Genomic DNA, 24,258 nt, shown 5'->3' with positions numbered 1-24,258 from the left:
TGCCCAAAGTTTGACTCAAAGCCTTCAACAATGTTACTGTAGAGAAAAAAAGGGATTTTTTCTGCTTTTCACGATCGAGGCGGCGCCAAGCTCGAAGAAGCGCGACCAGCCAGCTCCAAGATGTTTGGCGACCAGCTCAAAAGCGCCGCCGCTTTAGTGCTCAGTTGATTTTGGCCGACCAGCCAGCCAAAAGGGCCAGCCTTCCGTGTCTTTTGTTTGCGGGCCTCGCTACAGTAACCGCGATTTTTTGTTTTTAGTATAAAACAAAATCAGTTTTTTGGAAAACCTAACTTTTCCAAAACCAAGAAAGAGAGTGATTACAAGAGAACAATTCTTTGTGAGTTGAGTGTTCATCCTTTGTGAGTGAATCGAGAGAGACTTGTAATCGGTTCTCGGACATCTAGTAAAGCTTGGAACTCGCGATGTGGACGTAGTAAATTCGTCGAACCAACGATATATCTCGCCTTGTGGTTTGTTCTTCTTTTACATTGATTGTTTTATTTCATATGCTTGTTATTTGATATCGAGAAGTGTTGGGATATTGCTTGGAGGGTGTTGAAGTCTTGTCTATCGAGAAAGATCAATCTTTGTGTAGGATTGATCCGTTTAGTGTGGTAACGCGTTGTTTCCGCAGATTAATTATTCACAACAATTGGTATCGAGCGTAGGTATACGACCCAGGATTTTTGAGTTTAGTACTAAAAAATTTGTGTAGACAAGGTGTTCGATTAAATTCGAGGTGAAACCGCTTTTTGGTTTTGGGTTAACTTGTAACTTGAAAGATGGCTCCCAAGATGTCAAACACAAGGTTTGAAGTGGAGAAGTTTAATGGGAAGAATAACTTTGGGATTTGGCAAGTCCAAGTAAAGGACATCCTCATCCAACAAGATTTGCACAAGGCTTTGAAGGGGATTAAATCTAAGGCGGCGAGTATGAGTAATGATGATTGGGAAGAGTTCGATCTTCAGGCTTGTTCATCAATCCGGTTATGTCTTGCTAATGAGGTCATGTATAGTGTGATGGGAGAAAATACCGCTGCCGGTATTTGGCTCAAACTAGAGTCTATGTATATGACCAAGAGCCTGACGAACAAGATGTACCTTAAGAAGCGTCTTTATCGGTACATGATGGTCGATGGTTCAACGATGCAAGAGCACGTTAGTGAGTTCCGTCGACGTCTAGCGGATTATTTGAATGTTGGTATGAAGATGGATGATGAGGATCAAGCGGCATGTTTAATATTCTCCTTGCCGTAAAAGCTATGAGCATCTAATGACTACATTCATGAACGAGAAGTCGCCGATCTTGACGAAGTTCAGAGTGCACTTCTTTCTTATGAGTTGATGAAGAAGACACGTGTAGAGAATAACATTGATGCAAGTCGGGGGCTAGTGGCAAAGAGGAATTATGCCCGAACGAATTATTCAAGTAATGATAATTCTAGGTCCAAGTCAAAGAAGCCTTTAAAACATGTAGGCTACAATTGCAATGAAAAAGGACATTACGCAAGTAATTGTCCTCACCCAAGAAAGAGAACAAGAGAGATGGTCGGAAGAAAGGTAAGCAAAAAATTTGAGGCAAATTATGCCTCTCAGGTTCAAGAGGATGAGTTATCTCTCGTGGTGTCCACCACAAGACTATATGACCGGAGAGGTGGATCCTTGATTCGGATGTTCCTATCATATGTGCCCGAATAGAAAGTGGTTTACTTCTTATGAGAGCATTGATGGTGGTTCTGTTTTAATGGGTAATGACGTTGTTTGTAAGGCGGTAGGAATTGGAACTATACACGGGTCAAGATGTATGATGGTGTAGTGAGGACTCTAACCCGATGTGAGACATGTTCCCGAGCTAAAAAGAAAAGTCTTATTTCTCTTGGTACCTTTGATTCCAAAGGCCACAAGTTTGGGCGAAGGTGGAGTCCTAAATATTGTTAATGGCTCTTTAGTTGTTATGAAGGGTCAAAAATATGGAACCTTGTATACTCGGATTGGTAGTACGGTGATAGGCGATGTAAATGGGTGCATGTAGTAATGATTCCGAAAGTGCACTAAGATGTGGCATATCGTTTAGGGCATATGAAAGTGAAAAGGGTTTGTCCGAGTTGTGCAAGCGAGGGCTCTTGAAGAACTTGAAGAAGCCAAGTATGGGGTTTTGTGAGCATCAAGGTCTATGGGAAGCAAAGGTGCAGAGTCAAGTTCAAGTCAAGCAAGCACACTACAACATGCATCCTTGATTATGTGCATACGGATGTTTGGGGACCCTCCAGGGTGGCTTCCAAGGGAGGTAACCGCTATTATGTCTCATTCATTGATGATCATACTCGCTATGTGTGGGTGTATATGATGAAATCGAAAGATGAAGTGTTTGAGACATTTAAGAAGTGGAAGGCAAGGGTTGAGAATCGCACAGATAGGAAGGTAAAGACATTACGGCCCGACAATGGTAATCGAAAGTATACCTATGGACCTTTCCAAGAGTTCTCAGACGCTAACAGTGGAATTGCCGCATTAACCGGATACCGAGGGGGCACGCCCAATGAGAATGGAATGGCGAGAGGATGAATAGAACTTTGCTTGAAAGAGCAAGATGTTTATTGTCTAATGCCGGTCCCAGGCAAAAAAGATTATCGGGCGATGCAAGTGTCCATGGCGTGTTACCGTATAATAGGTCACCAAGCATACCAGCTATAGATTGCGGGACACCTTATGAGGTGTGGTCGTAACCCGGTGATTATAGTATATATTTATGAAAGTGTTGTTTGGATCGACAACGACTTACTACCATGTGAGGGACAGGAAGCTAGATCCTAGAGCTAAGAAGGCCATATTCTTAGGTTTCGCAAATGGGGTAAAGGGATACGATTGTGGTGTCTAGAAGCCCACAAGTTCCCGGGTCGCCAGAGATGTTACTTTTGATGAGACTTCCGCGGTTATCTTTCAAGCAGTTTCCGGAAGTAGCTAGGCAGAATGGCGAAGTCTATAGAAGTTCAAGCTAATGAGCTTGAGTTGTCCGATCTGGCAGATGATCGGTTAGATCCCTGATGAGGTACCGAATCATGGAACCACAAAGAATGGGAAGAAGAGCAAGAGCATCCGCGAACTTGTGGTGGTGTGACCCCTAGGCCACGAGACAAGTTAAAGAAGTGCACAAGTATGGGCACGAGAAGCCGGTGAAACACTATGGTCGTGGATTTAGTGGCATATGCACCGAATATCGAAGATGATGAGCGGATAGCTTCAAGGAAGCCGTTAGAGATGCTCATTACGAGAGATTGGTTAGTAGTAGCTATGCAAGCGAGATGGAATCTCTTGATAAAAAAATCACACATGGGACCTAGTTTTATTGCCAAAGCGGCAAAAGGACTATCGGCAAGAAATGGGTGTTCGAAGAAAGAGGTCCTTCCCCGAAGTCCGACAAGATCGGGTACAAGGCAAGAGTGGTGGTAAAAGCGGTTTTTCACAGAAGGAAGGAGTTGACTACAATGAGGTATTTCCCCGGTGGTCAAACATACGTCCATTCGTGTGTTATTGAGTTTAGTTGCTCACTCGACTTGGAGTTAGAGCAACTTGATGAAAACCGCTTTCTTGCATGGGGACTTGGAAGAAGAGATCTATATGAGACAACCCGAAGGGTTTGTCGTTCTGAGAAAGAAAATTATGTCCGCAAATTGAATCGGTCATCATGCGGGTTAAAGCAATCGCCTGCAATGGTACAAGCCGCTTTGACACATTCATGATGCAACATGAGTACACCGGAAGTAAGTATGACTCGCCTTGTGGTCTACTTTAGAAGGCTTCGTGGTAATGACTTCATCTATCTCCTGCTTTATGTGGATGACATGCTTATTGCTTCCAAAAGCATGGTGGAGATAGACAAGTTGAAATCTCAACTTAGCTCTGAGTTTGAGATGAAAGACTTAGGTGGAGCCAAGAAGATACTGGGCATGGAGATTGACAGAGATAGGAAGAAGCGACGGATAGTTGTATCTCAGAAGAAATACATTCAGAAAGTAATTTCTCGCTTTGGTATGGAGAATGCAAAGTCGGTTTCTACTCCTTTAGCTGGGCATTTTCGGCTTTCAGCTAAGTTCTCTCCTAGTTCGGTGGAGGACCACAAGCATATGGCTAATGTTCCTTATGCAAGTGCCGTGGGTAGTTTGATGTATGCTATGGTGTGCACATTTCACAGGCAGTTAGTGTTGTGAGCAGGTATATGGCAAATCCTGGGAAGCAGCATTGGGAGGTAGTGAAATGGGTACTACGGTACTTGAAGGGTACTTTGGATGTGGGATTAGCTTATGGTGGAGGCACTTGTTATGTCAGTGGGTTTGTGGATTCTGATTATGCAGGTGATCTAGATAGACGACGATCAACTACTGGTTATGTGTTTATGATGCATGGTGCACCGGTTAGTTGGAGGTCTATGCTACAGCTACTGCTCTCTATCTACTCACCGGCAGATATATGGCAATTGGCAGGAGGCGTGAAAGAGGCACTATGGCTTCGAGGTCTTCTAGATGATTTGGGTATTGAGCAGAACAGTGTTGCTTTGTATTGTGATAGTCAGAGTGCTATTCATTTGGCGAAGAACCAAGTTCATCATGCTCGGACCAAGCATATTGATGTCCGTTATCACTTTATACGGGATGTCGTTGAGGATGGTGATGTAGCACTTGAGAAAGTAGACACCCATGACAATCCTGCTGATATGCTGACGAAAGTTGTCACCGGAGTTAAGTTCCAACACTGTTTGGACTTGCTCCAAATCCTACATGTTTGAAAGAGCCCTGTGTGGGCATAGCTCTTCGGGGCTGTTGACTGCGAGTCTTCCTTGCTGGAGGTGTTCCTACTGGATGTGATCTTGCTGGATGTGTTCGGCTTGGTTTTATGTGTTAAAACCTCACCGAGGTGGAGAATGTAGAGAAAAAAAGGGATTTTTTCTGCTTTTCACGATCGGGAAGCCGCCGCCGGGCGCATAAACCGCGCTCGGGCTCCCAAGATGTTTGGCAAGCGACCGTGCTTTCGAAAAGCGGCGCCAGCTCGGTGCTCAGTTGATTTTGGCGCCGACGCTTCAAAGGGGAGCGCCAGTCTTTTTTGTTTGTGGCCTCGCTACAAGAATCGCGCGATTTTTGTTTTAGTATAAAAACAAAATCAGTTTTTTGGAAAACCTAACTTTTCCAAAACCAAGAAAGAGAGTGATTACAAGAGAACAATTCTTTGTGAGTTGAGTGTTCATTCTTTGTGAGTGAATTGAGAGAGACTTGTAATCAGTTACTCCGGACATCTAGTAAAGCTTGGAACTCGCAGTGTGGACGTAGGCAAATTGCCGAACCACGATATATCTCGTCTTGTGGTTTGTTCTTCTTTTACATTGATTGTTTTATTTCATATGCTTGTTATTTGATATTGAGAAGTGTTGGGATATTGCTTGGAGGGTGTTGAAGTCTTGTCTATTGAGAAAGATCAATCTTTGTGTAGGATTGATCCGTTTGGTGTGGGTAACGTTGTTTCCGCAGTTAATTATTCACAACAATTACCATCAATGGTTCCGAAACAACTTAAAGCGGCGTGTTATTGAAGATCTGAGTACCTCTAATGAAGCATTTGACAGGGTCATCAAATTCGTTGAGCAACACGGTTTCGTATGGATACTTCACTAGTGGAATGTAATGGAACCAGATCCAATACGCCGAATTCGATCCCTGTTAATGAAGAATCCACTGAAGAGAAGAAAGTATGCTAGAATCGCGACGACTATAGTATAGCCCAACATAACATGAGGGATTGCATCAGATAAGAAAGTCACAAAAGAACTTCCAGCCCAAAATGCGCCAAGGGTCATCAAGAAGAAGAAAGCGACCCTGACAATCCACAAAGTTATAGAGGCAAACACAATCGAAAGAACAATTATAGGTGGCACAGCATCAATTGACCGCGCTTTAACATAAGATGAACGGCGATAAGCATTATAAGCAGTCTCCCGCATAAAAATGTACCTTTCTTGGAGGAAAACTGGAAGGGCAATAGCACAAGTGTAGTATATAGTAGACACAGCGAATGCGAAAAAGCCTATTCTTTCTTGAATGCCTCTAGGTGTATTGTCTAATTGCCAGAACATAGTAGCTAATATGAACCCAGTAATAACAACTGCTCCGAATTAGACTCCAAATAACTCCGGTGTTCGCCACGAATTCATGGTGGTGTTGGGGTTCAATACCAATCGATTCCCCACTACACAAATAACTTGTATTTGAATACAATTCAACTCCAGACAAATTCTAAATATCAACTACAACCTATACTAACATGCCCAACTCGCTAAACAACTATTAACAGCAGATAATAATGTAAAGCAGTAAAAGCAAATCACAACACAAAGATTTACCGTAGTTCGGCCAATGGTGCCAACTTCCACAAGAGCTAGTTCTTTATAAAGTGGGAAGGAAGATTATAATTTCTCCTTTCAGTCTCTCACCTTACTAGATCACTCTTATATCTTTACAGGGTTGTCTATCTGTAAATGTTATCTCTTAATCTTGATTGCTTTCAAGATTGGGTTTTCTCTCTCTAGTTGCTTGCTTGCATTAGTCTAGATTTTCCAAAACCTTGATTTTGTTTTTATAGGAAAAAACAAATTTCGTAGTTACTGTACCGAAGCCCACGAAAATAGACTTGGGCGTGGGTCACGCTTTCGGTCAAGACTAACTGAGCAAGTAAGTTCATTTGAATGTTTGGAGGTCTTTACGGCATGGGCGCTGGTCGCTGGCTGGCTAAGGCTGGCGGTGTGGGCGGCTCGACATCTCAACACAAAATGAATTCCTTTCCTCCTCATGTGAGGGATAAAGCCAACAATCTCCCCCTCCCGAACAGTGAGGGGGGATACCTCCATGCAATTTCCAAATCAATAGGAGGAGTGTGCTGCCATTCCAGCAATAGTACAACAAACATCAAACTTACCTTTCGGTAAGACTTTGGTCATCATATCTGACCCGTTCTTGTCGGTATGGATCTTCTCGATACACAAATGCTTGTCTTCGAGTACTTCATTCTCTAATCTAATGATAACACACGTGTATGTGCTTGGATCTAGAATGAAAACTCGGATTTTTGCTCAAATGGATGGCGCTCTGACTGTCACATAGACCTATAAACTGTTTCTGCTTTAGTCCTAGTTTATCGAAGAACCTCTTCATCCATAGCAACTCTTTGCAACACTCAGTGGCTGCGATATACTCGGCTTCTGTAGTGGAGAGGGCAACACACTTTTGCAACTTTGATTGCCAAGAAACTGCTCCCCCTGCAAAGGTAACCAGATAACTGGAGGGGGACTTCATCGAGTCAACATCACCTACCATGTCTGCATCAGTGTAGCCTTCAAGTAAGAGCTTACTTCCACCAAAACACAAACACGATTCGGAAGTGCCCTTGAGATATCTCAATATCCACTTAACACCTTCCCAATGCTCCTTCCCCGGATTTGACAGAAATCGGCTTACAACGCCCACGGCAAAAGCTATTGATAAGGTTATATACTAAAAACATTACCTTTGTATTAACTCTAATTCTTTATATTTTGAATGAGAATCATATGGGCAAATGTTATGCATATTATATATGTTATTAGTTATATGCATGTGTCTAATACTTTATGTTGTAGATGATATGGTGTGAACAACAACGTAAGATCATATCATCGCATACCTTATAAAGTATAAGTAATCGTTCACAACCTAGATGGATTTGGACAAACCATTAGTACGGTTGTAGTATAATCTGGTATTAGTCTATCTTGACTATAGGATTACACTAGTACACTTTGTGTGTGTATTGAACACGGCCAAGTGAGGTTGTTTCTCCTTATACTGACTATATAAGAGAACAAACGCCTCTGTTATTATGGATGCTTGTCCTCCTAATCCGGATATAATAACGGGCACTTACATGCATTGTACATTGCTTTAAATCATCAATGAGTGAGATTCACTTGTGAATCAACAAACTCGATGGATTGGGTAATGACATTGTATGTAAGGTGTACTGTTGATTATAGAAGGAATCCGTGTCCCGCAAGAAGTCGGGTTGATGATGTCCCCTTGAGGATTTCAAAAGATTGTCATGTAAACCCCGGGGTGGATTTATTCCGACATGACAATGAGGTTGAGTGGTACTACTCAAGGACATAAAAAGTTGATTAATGTAGTTGTCAGTAACTTGACTTAATCAACGGACATTCGATATCTTAAACACGGGGAGATTAACGAGCATATAATATGGAGCCCATAAACGCTGACACGTAATTTGGGATTAGGACGGTAGTGCAACAATGGCCTTTAGTGGAATAAGCCATTTGTTAACGGACTTGGGCCATGTGTTCGGGGCGAACATGGGAAGCCCAAGCCCGTCAGGAGGCCCAACCCTAATTTCTCCTCATAGTCCATGTTGTAGCCTATAAATAGAATACTCTTTCTCTCTGGCCGAAATTGACTATTCACTGGTTCTGAAAAAGAGGCAAGAAAAGTAGATCTGAATTCGTTTCTGATCTTGAGAGAAAGAAGGGGATTGGTAGATCGTTGTCCACACAGCGTCCAATCTATTCTAAAGGAATACAACAGAAGATCAAGGGGTTTATTGTTGATTTCGGATTTGATAAAGCTTGGATTCTTAGAGGTATCTAAACCGGATCTAAAAGGTATGTTCTCTATCCAAATCGTGAGAACCCATTGATCCCGCTACGCGTGGTTCTCGCAGTTTGTAGAAATATTGCATTCTGAATAACAGTTCCTACAACTATATCCGGTCTTGTACACACCATTGCGTACATCAAACTGCCCACTGCGGATGCATAAGGAATCTTTTCCATCTGACTCTGCTCATGCTCACCCTTTGGACACATCTCTTTGGTCATGCGGAACTGGCCACCAAGCGGACAACTGACTGGCTTCGCTTGATCCATGTTGAATCTCTTCAACACCTTCTCAATGTAGCTTTCTTGAGAAAGCCACAACTTTCCACTCTTTCTATCACGAGTGATCTGCATCCCAAGTATCTGCTTTGCTTGACCCAAATCCTTCATCTCAAAGGACTTACTCAAGTCTTTCTTCAGCTTGGATATCTTGTTGATGTTTGGGCCAATTATCAACATATCATCCACATACAGCAATAACACTATGAGATCCCTATCTGGAAATCTCTGAACAAACACACAATGATTGGAAGAAGACTTCTTGTATCCTTGCTTCACCATAAAGGAATCAAACTTTATGTACCACTATCTCGGTGCTTGCTTCAACCCATACAAGCTCTTTATCAGCTTGCATATTAGGTGATCCTTGCCTTTGACCTCAAACCCTTCTGGCTGGTCCATGTAGACATCTTCTTCAAGGTCTCCATGAAGAAAAGTTGTCTTAACATCTAGCTGCTCAACCTCTAGGTTCATACTTGCGGTCATACCTAATACCACCCGGATAGAAGTCATCTTTACTACACGAGAGAAAATCTCATCAAAGTCAATCCCTTTTCTTTGACCGAATCCCTTCACAACAAGGCGAGCTTTGTGCCTTGGGTGAGGATTGTTCTCCTCATACTTGACTTTGTATATCCACTTATTCTTGAGAATTTTTCGTCCTTGCGGTTTCTCAACTAACTCATAAGTGTGATTCTTATGCAAAGAATCCATCTCGTCATGCATGGCCTTCAACCACTTTTCTTTGTCTGTACCCTTAAGTGCCTCTTGATAGTACATAGGTTCTCCACCATCCGATAGTAGCACGTCGTTATATGGTGGATACCGTTGAAGCTAGTCTCTCTCTCAATCGACCTCCTTGCCCCATCTCCATCGGTGCCCGGGAGGATGCACTTCTGCTTGCTCTGGTGGTGGTTCATGCATCTCAGTTGCATCTTCTATACCAATAGGTTCTATCCCATCATGAGCAATAGGATTCTCATCATGAGCTTCAGGCTCATGGTTCTCTTCATTCTTAATGCCTTTTGCACATTCCACAGTAGGAACTTCTGGTTTTGAATCAACAAGATTATTGGTGAAAGCCTGTAGCTTCTCACCCTCCTCAAAGTCTGCTATGGTTTGGTCTTCTAGGAACACAACATCTCGACTTTGGATTACCTTCTTGTTAATCGGATCATAGAGTTTGTAACCAAACTTTTCATCTCCATAACCCAGAAAAATGCACTGTTTGGCTTTGTTATCAAGCTTGGATCTCTCATCCTTCGGAATATGCACAAATGCCCTGCACCCAAATACCCTAAAGTATCCATAATCAACATCTCTGCCTGACCATACTCTCTCTGGATAGCCACTATTCAGAGGCTTCGATAGCGATAGGTTGATCACATGCACGGCTGTATGCATTGCTTCTACCCAGTAGGTTCTAGGTAGCTTAGAGTGAGACAACATGCATCTTATCCTCTCTATAATGGTACGGTTAATTCTCTCTGCTATTCCATTCTGTTGCGGTGTCTTGGGAACGGTCTGCTCATGACGAATCCTATGATTCTGGCAATACTCTTCAAATGGCTCAATATACTTACCCCCATTATCTGAGCGAATACACTTCAACAACTTCCGAGTCTCTCTTTCCACCATGCTATGGAATTTCTCAAACACGCCAAGTACTTCATCCTTGGTCTTCAGACTATAGGCCCATATCTTTCTTGACGTATCATCAATGAATGTCAAGAAGTACAAAGCTCCCTGGTGGGACTTTACTCTCATAGGACCATATAAATTAGTGTGCACTAGTTCAAGGACATTGTCCTTTCTGTGAGACGGGAATCTTTGGAAAGACACTTTGTGTTGCTTTCCTACCAAACAATGAGTATATATATTTAAATGTGTACCTTTGATATCTGGCAAGGCCTTCTGCTTAGCAAGAACTTCCATCCCTTTTATGCCCATGTGACACAGTCTCTTGTGCCACAGTTCGGAGGAAGCTTCTTCTTCTGCCGCATTTACTTCTGCTTTACACAAACTAGCCTGTGTTTTGTAAAGAGAAACTCAGTTTCCATACCCCGTTACCAAACGAGTTTACAAAGCCATCGTCATCTAATTTCCCAGCCGAAATTAGACTTAACCGAATGTCAGGGACATGTCTTACATCCTTGATTGTTGATAAGCACCCAAAAGTGTATTATAAAAACCTGTAGAGACATAACATTTCGGTCAATTTTGTGCTTAATAATTGTGAAATAATCGCATCTTCGTGCATTTTGCAGGTTGGAGCAACTAATGTAAAAATTATGATAAAGTCAGCATTTAAGCACGGAATAGAGAGTATACACATGCCTTCCGATCAAGCCCATGCGAAGCCCAACAAATCCGGACTAAAGCCCAAAGACTCAAATAGTACATAATCCAGTCAGAAACGGGATTACGTGCACAGAAGTGTCAAACTTCCGAAGCTCATATCTCTTGAACTAGGACTCCGAATGCGACGAGTGAGCTGCTCCGACGATCAGTGCGACGAACTCTACGCATAGGCGAGAAGTTGTAAAAATGCCAAAAGACCGGACTGCCACTAGACACTGCACGTGGATCCACTAGGCAGGCCCATAAGATTTGATGAGTCATCATGCAAGTCAAGACAAAAGTGCAAATAATTGGTGAAAATTTGACACCTTGCATGAAGTTAATGAGTTGGTTGGATTTAGGTGATGATTATCTAAAATAATGAAAGGTGTTAAATGGGGGTTAGTTGTGGATAAGTGAAAAATAAATGAGAGGAGAGTGTTTCACGTGGGAGAAGAGAAAAAGACTCTCTTATGTAAAGGGGGCTGATTTTGGGAGTTAGCTAGCTTTTACTTCCTTGACTTTTACTTTTCATTTACTTCCATGTCTTTACTTTTAGTTTTTAGTTTTTAGTTTTAAGAAAAAAAAAAGCTTGTAACTTGTTAATGGAGGACTACACCTTCTAGTTCTTCAATAAAAACTTCTGTTTTCCTTAGGTAATTAGTTGACTTTGTATTCATTTCTTCTTTCGATCTCTTTTTACTTATCTTACTTGTAGTTTTAATCAAATCCTAGGATCATGAGCTAAAACTCTCCCAAGGGGAGGGTTAATGATGCTCATGTGAGGATCATGCTACAAATTTAGGATTCCAAAATCACTACTTAAAAGACTTAGGTTCTATTTTTCATCCTGTCCCAAAATGACAGAGATTGACAAATATCTGATCAATTATTGTAAAGTAGAACTAGGAGTTTGATAAGAGCCCAAAACTGTAGTTTTAACCCCTTAATAATCATACTGTTAGACCAATTATGTGAATAATAAGTAAGAGTTAATACTGATTACGTGTTTTTATACATTTCAGGCTTCAAAGTCAATTATGTGCAGGAATGTGCCACTTTGATGAGATAAAGGAGCAATGGTTGGTTACTAAGGAGTTCGGTGATTAAAGGCCAAGATTCAAGAAGACCAAGCCTTTGTAAAGCCTGGTCAAAAGATGAAAAGTCAAAGTCCACGCAGCGTAAAGCTGCACAAAGTCAACAGAACTTCCGAAGACCATATCTTTAGACTCAGACCTCGGAATTGGGCCTACCTTATGTCAAAACGACCGGCTCGGAAAGAGCTTTCCAATGGTCCAAGCCTTGACCCAATCAGAGGAGCAGAAGTGGACGAAAAGTCTGTTGAAGCGAACTGCAGCTGAAGAGGCCTTTTGGACCGAAGAATTGGGTTTTGGGCGATTCTCGCCCAAAAACATGGCTCCAAGCCCATGCACGATTTTTGGATCTGAAAGTATAAAACAAAAGCTTGACTCTTTGTTAATGGCAGTTAGGTTAGGAAGCTAATGTTAATGGAGTTTAGGGTTAGAAAAAGATAGTTAGATCTAGATTAGTTAATTACTTAGCTTTCATTCCATTAATTAGTTTCATTCTTTGTTTTAGATTAGTTATTTAAATCATTGAATATCATTCATTAGATAAATAAAATAGTTGTTATTCATTCAATCATTTCTTGTTCTTATTGTTCTATTAGATAAATAAAGTTAATTAGTTCTCCATAATCTAGTTTCATTTTCATTTATTTATTAGCTTAAATCCTTAGATTTACTTATTTGTCATTATTAGTTTAATTCAATTATTGCATGAGTAGTTTCAAATTGAGTTTAAACAAATAAAGTTCAAATCTTTATATTATGTCTTGTTTAGATTCAATTGTTGGGAATGGTAGAATAGAAAATTCACATCAAATCATTACTCTCACCATTGTTCCCTTTGGATTTGAGTAGTTGAATTCTATTTAGTCTTGATAGATTGAGAGTGGAACGAATCCTTACTCGTTGTATTGCATGATTATGTTTTGAGAGTAAGAAGAATTGATTTAAACGTAAGAACGGTAGGATTACGTATTAGTGTTCTTGTAGCATTAATATTTAGGATTTTATTATTTTTACGGTAATCAGAGTTGGAATGATATTTCAGAGATGAAATATCATTTCAATTCTACATGCTAGCATGATATGTTTAGAGATAGGTATATTATGTTAGGGATTTGAGATGGTAGTGACCTGTTTCTAAAAGACTTGTAGCTAGGCCTTGCATGAGTAGGATTAATCCTTCCCTATCTTTCTCTCTCTTTCATTTAACTATAAACAAACTTACAAATTTTAGATAACTTGTGTAAAAAAAAAATCTATCTATCAAATCCTTCTCACTTAGTTCTCCAAGGTGTAGATTTCAGTTGTGATCATTTAGATTATTGTCTTAGAAGTTGGAACGAAATCCCTACTCGAACTAGATTGACATTCTAAAATAAAAACAGTGAGTAAGAAATTATTGAGTTTTAGCACGTAGTAAGTCAACTTCTAAAAACACTGAAAAGTGCTAAGATCAAATGGCGCCGCTGCCGTTCTAAAGACCCAAGGACCTGTGCTTGCAAACTGGAATTGCTCCAAGGGGAAACCCCCCACGCTCATCCTTTCATATATTTTTTTTTCTTATGTTTTCTTCGCTTTTTTAAAATTTCCGCATTTTTGCTCTTGATAAACATTCGGTTTTGGTTGTCGACGACAGTTCCAAATGCTAGGACACGAAAACTAGGCTACAACAATCACTAAGCTTCTTGTGAAACATTTGGTCCGGTTGTGCATGTTTCTTTTATTTGGTGGACTTGCGGGAAGCTTGCAGGTTCCAAATTTTAAATATTTTTGCATGCTTCACATGTATGTAGTTATTATGTTGTAGTTAATGGACTATATTTTTATGTATTAGGTTAGTAATATGCATGAATCATGAATGAAATTTTTGTGAATATATATATATGCGTTAACCGGTCATGAATTACATATTAATGTATATATATATACAAATGGTACTGTTTTGCATGGTTATCTATATATATATATATATATATATATATATATATATAAGTCACATGTTTAGCATATATATATTACCGAATGAGTGGTTATTTGCATGTTAGCATATATAACTTAGGAGTTATACATAGTAATTAGGGTGTGTTTTGGTATTTTGGCCATAACTTTGGCTACGGTTCTCTGAATCACGAGTGTGAGCTCAATTTGGAAAGATCTCGACGGCGCGCACCAGTGGTTATTGAGCTTTTGCTTGGTGGAGGTCATTTTCGAGGTCAAAATCAACTGTTTTCCCCTCCAAAATCATTATTTTAGAAAATGGTGTTGTTTAATAAGTCGATTTTGTCATGAAAGAGGAGAACATTCCAACGAGGGTTAAAATCTGAGTTGGATAAGTTGTTTCTAAACCCTAAGGGGTGAAGCTGCTCTCTATATGACACTTGCAATCACAATGAGTATTGACGAAATCGAATTATTATGCAATACAAAAGTCGTATTTTAGTCTAGGTAAAATACGTTGTCTGTTTAGTTTACGTTTTCACATTTTAGTATATATATGCGTACGTATAATATTTTCACATGCTACCATATCTAAATACATTATGAGTAATTCAAAATTTGCTCAGAATCGTAGATATCGTCTCACGCAATATCGATTTACAAATTAGCGCATATATCATTATTATCGATGTATATTTGCCATGCAGACGTATGGAAATATTTATCGATGATACAACCTTGCCTATTCGTATAGCTATACGTATGAGTAGAGTATCTTCACATGCTACTGCATCTAGTATAGTATGAGTAGATCGTATTTGTATGTTTGTATTTTCACCCTTGCATAAATCGTTAAAAAAAAAAAAAAAAAAAAAAAAAAAAAAAAAAAAACTACCTTGCATAAATTTTAATTCCATAACTCTTAATCATATTCCAACGGTGTCTAAGAAACTTGACAGATTGAGGTTACTTAATTAGAACCGTGCTTGCATGGAAAGCCTCCCTCATATCTCTCTTGTGACCTGGCTGTTGGTTTATGCACACGTATTCCTAGCTTCACTGCTATGTTAGCAGCAACTTAGGCCTACGTTGTTCAACTCTAATGATTGAACATAATTATAAAATTCAAGTAATAATAAGTTCCTTCTGTCAATTAGATCTAAGTTTATGCTTGCATGAGATTAAGGTCTGGTTCTACTAAAGAATTTGAACATACTTATCGTAGGAGAAAATACGATAAGCAGTTGCGTAAGTTCTCACCTCCACAAAGTTCTTCATCTATTAATCAACAAGATTCCTTGTCACATTTTCCATCATTCATTATGGCTGATGAAAATCCAGCAGCTGAGAAGCCCCTTTCGGACTTCTATACAGCCTTACAGGAAGGACCTTCTTCATGCATCAAACTTGAGGACATTGTCGGTGATTTTCGAATTCCGCCAAATGTTTTTAGTTTATTATCTATGTATCATGGTTTGGATCATGAAAAACCGTACAATCATCTTCGTAGGCTTCAACAAGTAGCCACAACATTTCACCATCCAGCCGTCTCTAAGGAACAACTCTTGCTTTGGCTGTTTCCATTCACTTTAGAGGATAAATCGTCAATTTGGCTAGCAGGACAACAGCCACAATCCATAGACACATGGAAAAAACTTGTTCAAGCTTTCATGCTTCAATTTTACACTCAGAAGAAAACTACTGAAATGCTTCAGAAAATTCAATTCTTTCGTCAAAATCCTCATGAATCCTTTTACGGAAGCATGGAGTCACCATCGATCTTCTTTTAGAATGTCCTCATCACCAACTAGACAAAGCTGTCCTTATTCGTTCATTCTTTAATGGACTTTTCGATCATCAAAAAGAAACTCTTGATATAATGAACGGTTGTTGCTTCATGGACAAAGGAGCTACCGGAAGCATATACTTTTCTTGAAAACAAGCGAAAAAAAGGTACACATTGGGGTAACACCGATTCTTCTAGGTCATCTAAGGATAATGTTACAAAAGCTATGTCTATTTTTAGGTAAAACCCGATCCCGAAGTTGAAAAAGCCGATAGAAAACCGGCCACTAAAAAGTAGATGCTCTTGCGGTTCAAGTAAACGATCAACTTCCACAACAGGCCATGAACGTTAACACTTCCCCATATGTTCTATGTCTTAGTCCAGACCATCTCGATGCTTATTGTCCCTTGTTACATGCTACCCCTACCCAAACACCGGAGGAGGCATGTGCATTCAACATTCCTAATGCACCATGGAGACAACATCCAAATTTCGCTTGGCGCCCGAATAACCAACAAATGGCTCCTCCAGGTTTCGCCAATCCACCTGTTCGACCAATCAACAATTTTATTCCATACCGCCAAGGAAATAATCAGCAATACCAGCAAAGTCAACATCAATTTCAAAGTAATTCAAATGCTAACTATCAAAACAACCGCAGCCTTGTTCCAGCCAATCCAAATTCTGGCTATAATCAACAACTTCTCAGCAATAATCGTGAACTAGTAACTGTTGCACAACCTATGCCTCTTGCTACTGATAGGACAAGTGAGACGTTCTTTGCTTACATGAACCAACAATCACAAATCCTAATGTCTATCCAACAATCATTTCAACAATTAGCGCAAGACAAGAGCCAGAAAGGCGTGTTTCCTGGCCAAGCAGTTCCAAACCCTAAGCCAACAAACACTGCCTTTGAACTCACTAATATACCTGCTACAAGTACTCCAACCCAAGGTGAGGTGAATGCAATCACTACTCTTCGATTAGGGAAAACCGTTGACAATCAAATCCGTATGCCAGATGATCAAACAAAAGATACCGGAGGTTCCAAGGAATCTATTTCAGATAGTGAACCTACGATGGAAACACCAAGTTCAACAACGTCACAATCTAAAAAATTGGGAAACGAAAAAGTGACCCTTATGCCAAATTCCGCCCTAAGGCACCATTTCCTGCCCGTTTGGCAAAGAATAAATCGGATGAAAACTTTGATGAAATTAAGGAAACCTTTAAAAATTTGACAATAAACTTACCTTTTCTCGATGCCCTAAAGCAATTACCAAAACATGCAAAATTTTTGAAAGACATGTGCACCACAAAAAGAAGAACAAATGTGCCTCATGCGGGCTTTCCCATTGAATAGTTTAGTCCATCGAATACAATGGTATAGTAAAATACAAAGACCCCGGTAGACCAACAGTTCCATGCACATTAGGTGATAAGTATATGGCTACGGCATTACTAGACTTAGGAGCTAGTGTGAACTTACTTTCTTATTACCTATTCAAACAACTAGGTATACATGAGCTTAAACCTACCACGATGACTTTACAATTAGCCGATCGATCCATTAAGCATTCGAAAGGCATTGTGGAAAATGTCCTTATAAAAGTCCAAGATTTCTTTTATCCCGTAGATTTTGTCATTTTGGATACAGAAGTTGCCTGTGACTCCATTCCTATCATATTAGGGCGTCCATTCATCGCAACTGCTAATGCGCTCATAAACTGTAGGGATGGGTCCATGACCATGTCCTTCAGAAATCTTTCGGTCGAGGTTAATGTGTTCAAGTTGATGAAACAAATTCCAGAGAATGATATTGATGGTGAGATTAACATGATTGACACCCTCGCATACAAGAATATTTCACAAACTCTTTTCCGAAGATGAAGTACACCAATTCCATTTTTTTGGCGGTTCAATTTGATGTTGATGATTATTCAAACAAGGTACATGAGTTTTAGAATCAATACCACCAATTGACTCTACTACCGTCCTATATCGTTTACTTGGATGAACATAAATCTGTTTTCTCTGTGGAAGATGACTTTCCTCAAGAATCTTTAATACCCACTCTTCCACCCCCGACTTAAAGCCTATTCCTTCGGACTTAAAATACGCATACAATTAGATCCGGATGGTAGTCACCCAATTATCATATCATCACAATTGATGCTGATCGGGAATCACATTTAATTAAGGTCATTCAAGAACACCATTCTGCTATGGATGGATGGTCTCGATGACATTAAAGGCATTGACCCTAATGTGTGCACTCATCGATACATCTTGAAGAAAATGCCAAGACATCACGTGAAACATAACGTCATCTAAATCCAACCATGAAGGATGTGGTATGCGGGAAGAAATTTTAAGGTTACTTGATGCGGGTATTATTTACCCCATCTCGGATAGTGTTTGGGTAAGTCCGGTCCATGTTGTTCCCAAGAAGTCGGAATTACGGTTATTGCAAAATGATAAAGATGAATGCATATCCATTTCGATTCCGATTGAAGTGGCGAATATGCATTGACTATCGAAAACTTAATGCAGTCACTTGTAAGGATCATTTTCCACTCCCATTCATTGACCAGATGCTTGAACGGTTAGCGGGTCATGCATTTTACTGTTTTCTTGATAGCTATTCAGGATATTTTCAAATCGTCATAGATCCTGCTGACCAAGAAAAAACAACGTTCACCTGCCCTTTTGGTACTTTTGCATATAAACGAATGCCATTTGGCCTTTGCAATGCACCCGGTACATTCCAACGCTGTATGCTTCATATCTTCAGTGATATGGTTGAACGTTTTATGGAAGTCTTCATGGACGATTTCTCATTATATGGCAATTCTTTTGATAGCTGTTTATCAAATCTTGAAAAGGTTTTAGTACGTTGTGAAGAGAAAAATCTCGTTCTTAATTGGGAAAAATGCCATTTTATGGTTACAAAAGGAATAGTACTAGGTCATATTGTTTCGAAGGACGGAATCAAAGTCGATAAAGCAAAGATTGAAAAAATTGCTTCTTTACCTATACCAACTTCAGTTCGCGAAATACGTGCATTTTTAGGACATGCAGGGTTCTATAGGAGATTTATTCAAGATTTCTCAAAGGTTGCCCGACCTTTAACAAATCTCTTACTTAAAGATGTCGTATTCGACTTCACTTTCGATTGCAAACAAGCTTTTGAGACCTTAAAGTCTGCCCTGACTACAGCTCCGATAATTCAACCACCTAATTGGTCTAAACCTTTTGAATTAATGTGTGATGCGAGTGACTACGCTATTGGAGTTGTCTTAGGGCAACGCAGAGAGAACAAGCCAATTGTCATTTACTATGCTAGTAAAACTCTTAATAACGCTCAACGTAACTATACCACCACTGAAAAAGAATTTCTAGCAGTTGTATATGCCCTGGATAAGTTTCGTCCTTACCTAGTTGGTTCTTCTACAATAGTCTACACTGACCATGCGGCGGTGCGTTATCCATTAGCAAAGAAAGATGCCAAACAGAGGTTGATCCGATAGATCCTCCTTTTGCAAGAGTTTACTCTAGAAATTAGAGATAAAAAAGGTTGCGAGAACATGGTAGCAAACCATTTATCATGACTTGTTAATGATGTCAATAATGAGGCCGAACCAATCTGGGATTCATTTCCAGATGAACAATTGTATTCCGTTTTTTCATCTCCTTGGTATGCTGATATAGTAAACTACCTAGTTACCGAGGAGTTCCCTTCATCTTGGACTCGAACGGACAGGAAGAAGTTCTTATCCACTGTGAAATTTTATTTTTGGGATGATCCCTACCTCTTCAAGTATTGTTCGACCAACTGATACGCCGTTGCATTCCAGACTGAGAACATAATGACGTGTTATCCTTTTGCCATGAACAATCTTGTGGTGGTCATTTCAGTGGTAAGAAAACTGTAGCCAAGGTCCTACAATGTGGATTTTATTGGCCAACGCTGTTTAAAGATGCACACGAGCATTACAAAGCATGCAACCGCTATCAGCAGCTAGGATGCATTACTCAACGCAATATGATGCCCTTAAATCCAATTTTAATTGTAGAAATTTTTGATGTATGGGGCATCGACTTTATGGGTCCTTTTCCAAATAGTCATGGCTTCCTATACATACTAGTAGCTGTTGACTATGTGTCAAAATGGATTGAAGCGTTGGCATGTCGTGTGAATGATCATAAAACGGTCGTATTTTTCGTAAAAGAACATATTTTTCTCGATTTGGCGCGTTTCCAAAGCTATAATTAGTGATGGGGAAAACATTTCTGTAATAAAATTTTTGAATCATTAGTAAAGAAATATGGAGTTACTCACAAAGTGGCAACTCCGTATCATCCTCAGACCATAGTGGCCAAGTAGAAGTCTCTAATAGAGAGATTAAATCAATTTTAGAAAAGACAGGTTAATCCATCTAGAAAAGATCGGTCTCTCCGATTATCGATGCCTTGTGGGCATATAGAACAACTTTTAAGACACCTATAGGCATGTCCCCCTTACTTCGTTTTTGGTAAACCTTGTCATCTTCGGTTGAACTCGAAAGCATCGGCTCTATGGGCTATCAAAAGCCTAAATTATAATACCGATGCGGCAGGCGAGAAGCGAAAATTGCAGTTAAATGAGCTTGAAGAGATTTGGAGTGATGCCTATGATCTCTCGAAATCCTATAAAGGCAACATGAAAAGAGTGCATGATAAGCACATATTAAGAAAAGAATTCAAAATTGGTCAAAAATTTTTGTTGCACAACTCGAGATTACACATTTTTCTAGGAAAACTAAAAACTTGATGGTCTGGTCCTTTCACTGTCTTTGCTGTCACCCCTTATGGGGCTATCTCTTTGAAAAATGTAAACGATGACAGCGAATTTCAAGTAAATGGCCAACGCCTTAAACATTATCATGAGTTGCGTTCTCCAGATGTCGAAAAGACTTTTATCAAAGATCCAGTCTACAAAGACTAAAGATTCGCTGGTGTATTTCTTTCCAGGTATTTAAAACAAGGAAAGTACACCATTAGGGTAGCCGGGCCCTCTTCCATTTTCTTCTCTCAAAACTCCTAGAGTGTGTGGTTGCAAGCGCCGGAACCTTAGTCCACAAAAACTCTATTTCAGAACTGAGTATAAATGTCTTCTGTTCATCGAGCAAACGTGCCTTCTGGTAAACAATGGGTACCAAAAATTTCCCAGCCTTCCTTCTCTTCCCTTTTCTATTCTCTTCCTCGCGAACTCCAGCTCATCATTTGGTGTAAATCTCACCCATTTCGAATAGGTAATGGTCCGCAATTACTTTTGCTTTCGAAAGCCGCGTCGTGAAGGATGGGGTGGTGTATGAATTGTCAAACACCTTTCTGTCTAGGTCTTGATTTACTATCCGATATGAGCCGGTATAAGGTATATTATTGTCTGACACCAGCTCAGCAGGATAAACTTCGTCGTCGTCCCGTTGCTCCCACAGGATGGGATTCGTCTTGAGGATCTGACGTTAAAAGACTCACATTCGTCTTGAGGATCTAACGTTAAAAGACTCACATTCGTCTTGAGGATCTAACGTTAAAAGACTCCATATGTATATACTCGTGTATTTTATTTTCACCTTTGCATTGTGCACAAAGAGAGTCGTGATGAACAACATCGGATAGTTCCATGTTCGCACAGGGAATGGATTTCGCCAGGCCAACACCGAATAGTTTTCTATTTGATGACAATTCGGGGCGGTTTAAGGCTATACCATATGTACTAAGGGTAATATTATTATTAGACCATTGCACATTGGTCAGGGATGGTACCGTCCTAAACCCTAGGCCCCCAAAACATAAAGGTTAAGCCACAGTCTGGCTGTATTGGGTTCGCCCCAGAGCCGACATGACAGTTGCCTGATTTTATTGTAATGATTTTCTTCTTGTAGTCCGGTGTTGTTGTCACGTTCTTTTGTATAATGACACATACATCTTTCCTTGTACATTGCCACGTTCATCTCCACTTGTACATTTGTACATAAAAAAAAAATAAAAAAAAAAAAAAAAAATAAAAAAAAAAATAAAAAATGGTTGAAGGTGCCTTCTTCATATTCCAGTGGATGTATTTTTAATGCCGATCATTTTAGCATTAGATTCGTTTAATTTGGAATTGAAACGAATCAAAATTCCGCGTTTGAAATTTTGGGACATAAGGGAAATTTCCGGAATTCATTTGGGCTTGGACCAAAAATTAGAACCGACCCAAATCACGTGTCTGGTCACAAAACCCAAATATTATCTCCATCGTAATTATTACAAGGCACAAACGGTCAGATATCCAAAACGGTCAGATTTTTGCCTATAAATTCCGACATTCCTCATCACCCTTCACTCACCTCATTCTCTCACTATCCAAAGCTTAATCTTCACATATTATTTTTTCATTCAAAACAATGGATTCGATCGAGCGATTGGAAAAGGAGCAACGTGAATGGGCTGTCACAGTATTCGTGATAACAGTATTTGTCATTATTCTACTGTCGATCATGCATAACTTCATCCGGAATATCTAGATCTATGTAACCTCAATATCTCTTTCCCTTTGTCGCTTTGTATATTACTATGGTGTGTTAAATAATTATCAACCATTTGTACGGGTTACGTATTAAATGGAGGAGCATTCTATTTAATAAATTGTGTATATATATTAGTTGTATTTTTACCTTATCATAAACATAAAATAGTTATCAAAACCATAACAAATAAGAAAAATCAATAACGCAATAAAATAAATCAAACTCAACTTATTATTTTCAGAGAAGATCGCGCACGCTACACGGTACGCCTAACACTTGTCACGCACGCAGCTCGATTATTCTATCCATCTTCTATTATTGAGGTATGATCATAAATTTTGAAATTACGTGTAGGTCTAACTGCCCTGTGAAACTTTCCTCTGTATTCTCTATCATTTTAAGACCTCATTAATTGTTTTTGGACACCTGACATGAAAAGACATACTATGGATACCCATAGTTGCTGTACATAATTAGGGATACCAACATCACATGTTTCACTTGTAAGTCGAGATCTAGATGCACTTGGCATCCTAATTCGTACCAGATCCTATATTTGCTATAAATATCTTCTTTTCATCCATTCTCATTTCACAGTTTCTACACTATCCTTCCATCAATTATCCTTCCAAATGGATCAACCAAGAAAGATAGTACCCGAGAAGAACTACCTGAAATTTTTTGATGATGGCCGATTTTCTCCTTTTTATGACACAGAAATTGTACGTCGAGGATGGATGCCTCTTCTATATCATGCAGAAGCAGCCTATTCCAGAGATTTGGTCCTGATGTTCTACCAATTTAGCGGACCTGAAAATGGAAAATTCTGTTTCCATGCATATGGACAACGTTTTGAATTAACTAAGGAAGTTATCTCCGACATACTTCAAATTCCAATGAATGACTCGGGGTTCAATCTTTCAGAGTCCCCATTTAATTCCGTCAAAAGTTACTACGGGCCACCGATCTCATGGCTTAAGTCGGAAATAAAATCACATTGTTCTTCAACGCTCTTTGAAACAAAATCAACGAAATGTGCTCCATTTCGGTTAGGACACAATGTGGTGGGTAAAATCACACCAATTCGAAGTCACCAAGCCTCAACTACACCTACTTTGGACTATGCAGAATCAAAGAGATGATTTTTGTATAATCCAACACCTCTCGAACATAATCACCGGAAGAGCAAAAAGGTTAGCACCTCGCCTACTTTAGTCAGTTTAAAATTATGATCGTTGGGGTTATCCAAATAGATTTCTTCAAAAATACCTCTTCAAAGAGCATTTGTTACTATACTTCACAAAGACTGTGCTGGTGGTTCTTAGACGCCAGATACTCTGCCAGATGAAATGGATGGCCAAAACTCAAACTCTGCACATTTCTTTGATGAAAATGTCATGCAGAACATTTTTAATCCCATGGAAGGTATTCAATTTCTTCATCAAGGAATGAGGGAACTCCATGCACGTCAGGAAATCATCATCAAAAGTTTTATAGATTTTCAAGAACGTCAAGCAATGCATGTGATAAGAGCCCAAAACTGTAGTTTTAACCCCTTAATAATCATACTTTTAGACCA

The sequence above is a fragment of the Coptis chinensis genome, chromosome 1 (genome assembly GCF_015680905.1).
Source record: "Coptis chinensis isolate HL-2020 chromosome 1, ASM1568090v1, whole genome shotgun sequence".
Taxonomy (NCBI): Eukaryota; Viridiplantae; Streptophyta; class Magnoliopsida; order Ranunculales; family Ranunculaceae; genus Coptis; species Coptis chinensis.
Note: the sequence above shows the minus strand (reverse complement) of the source record.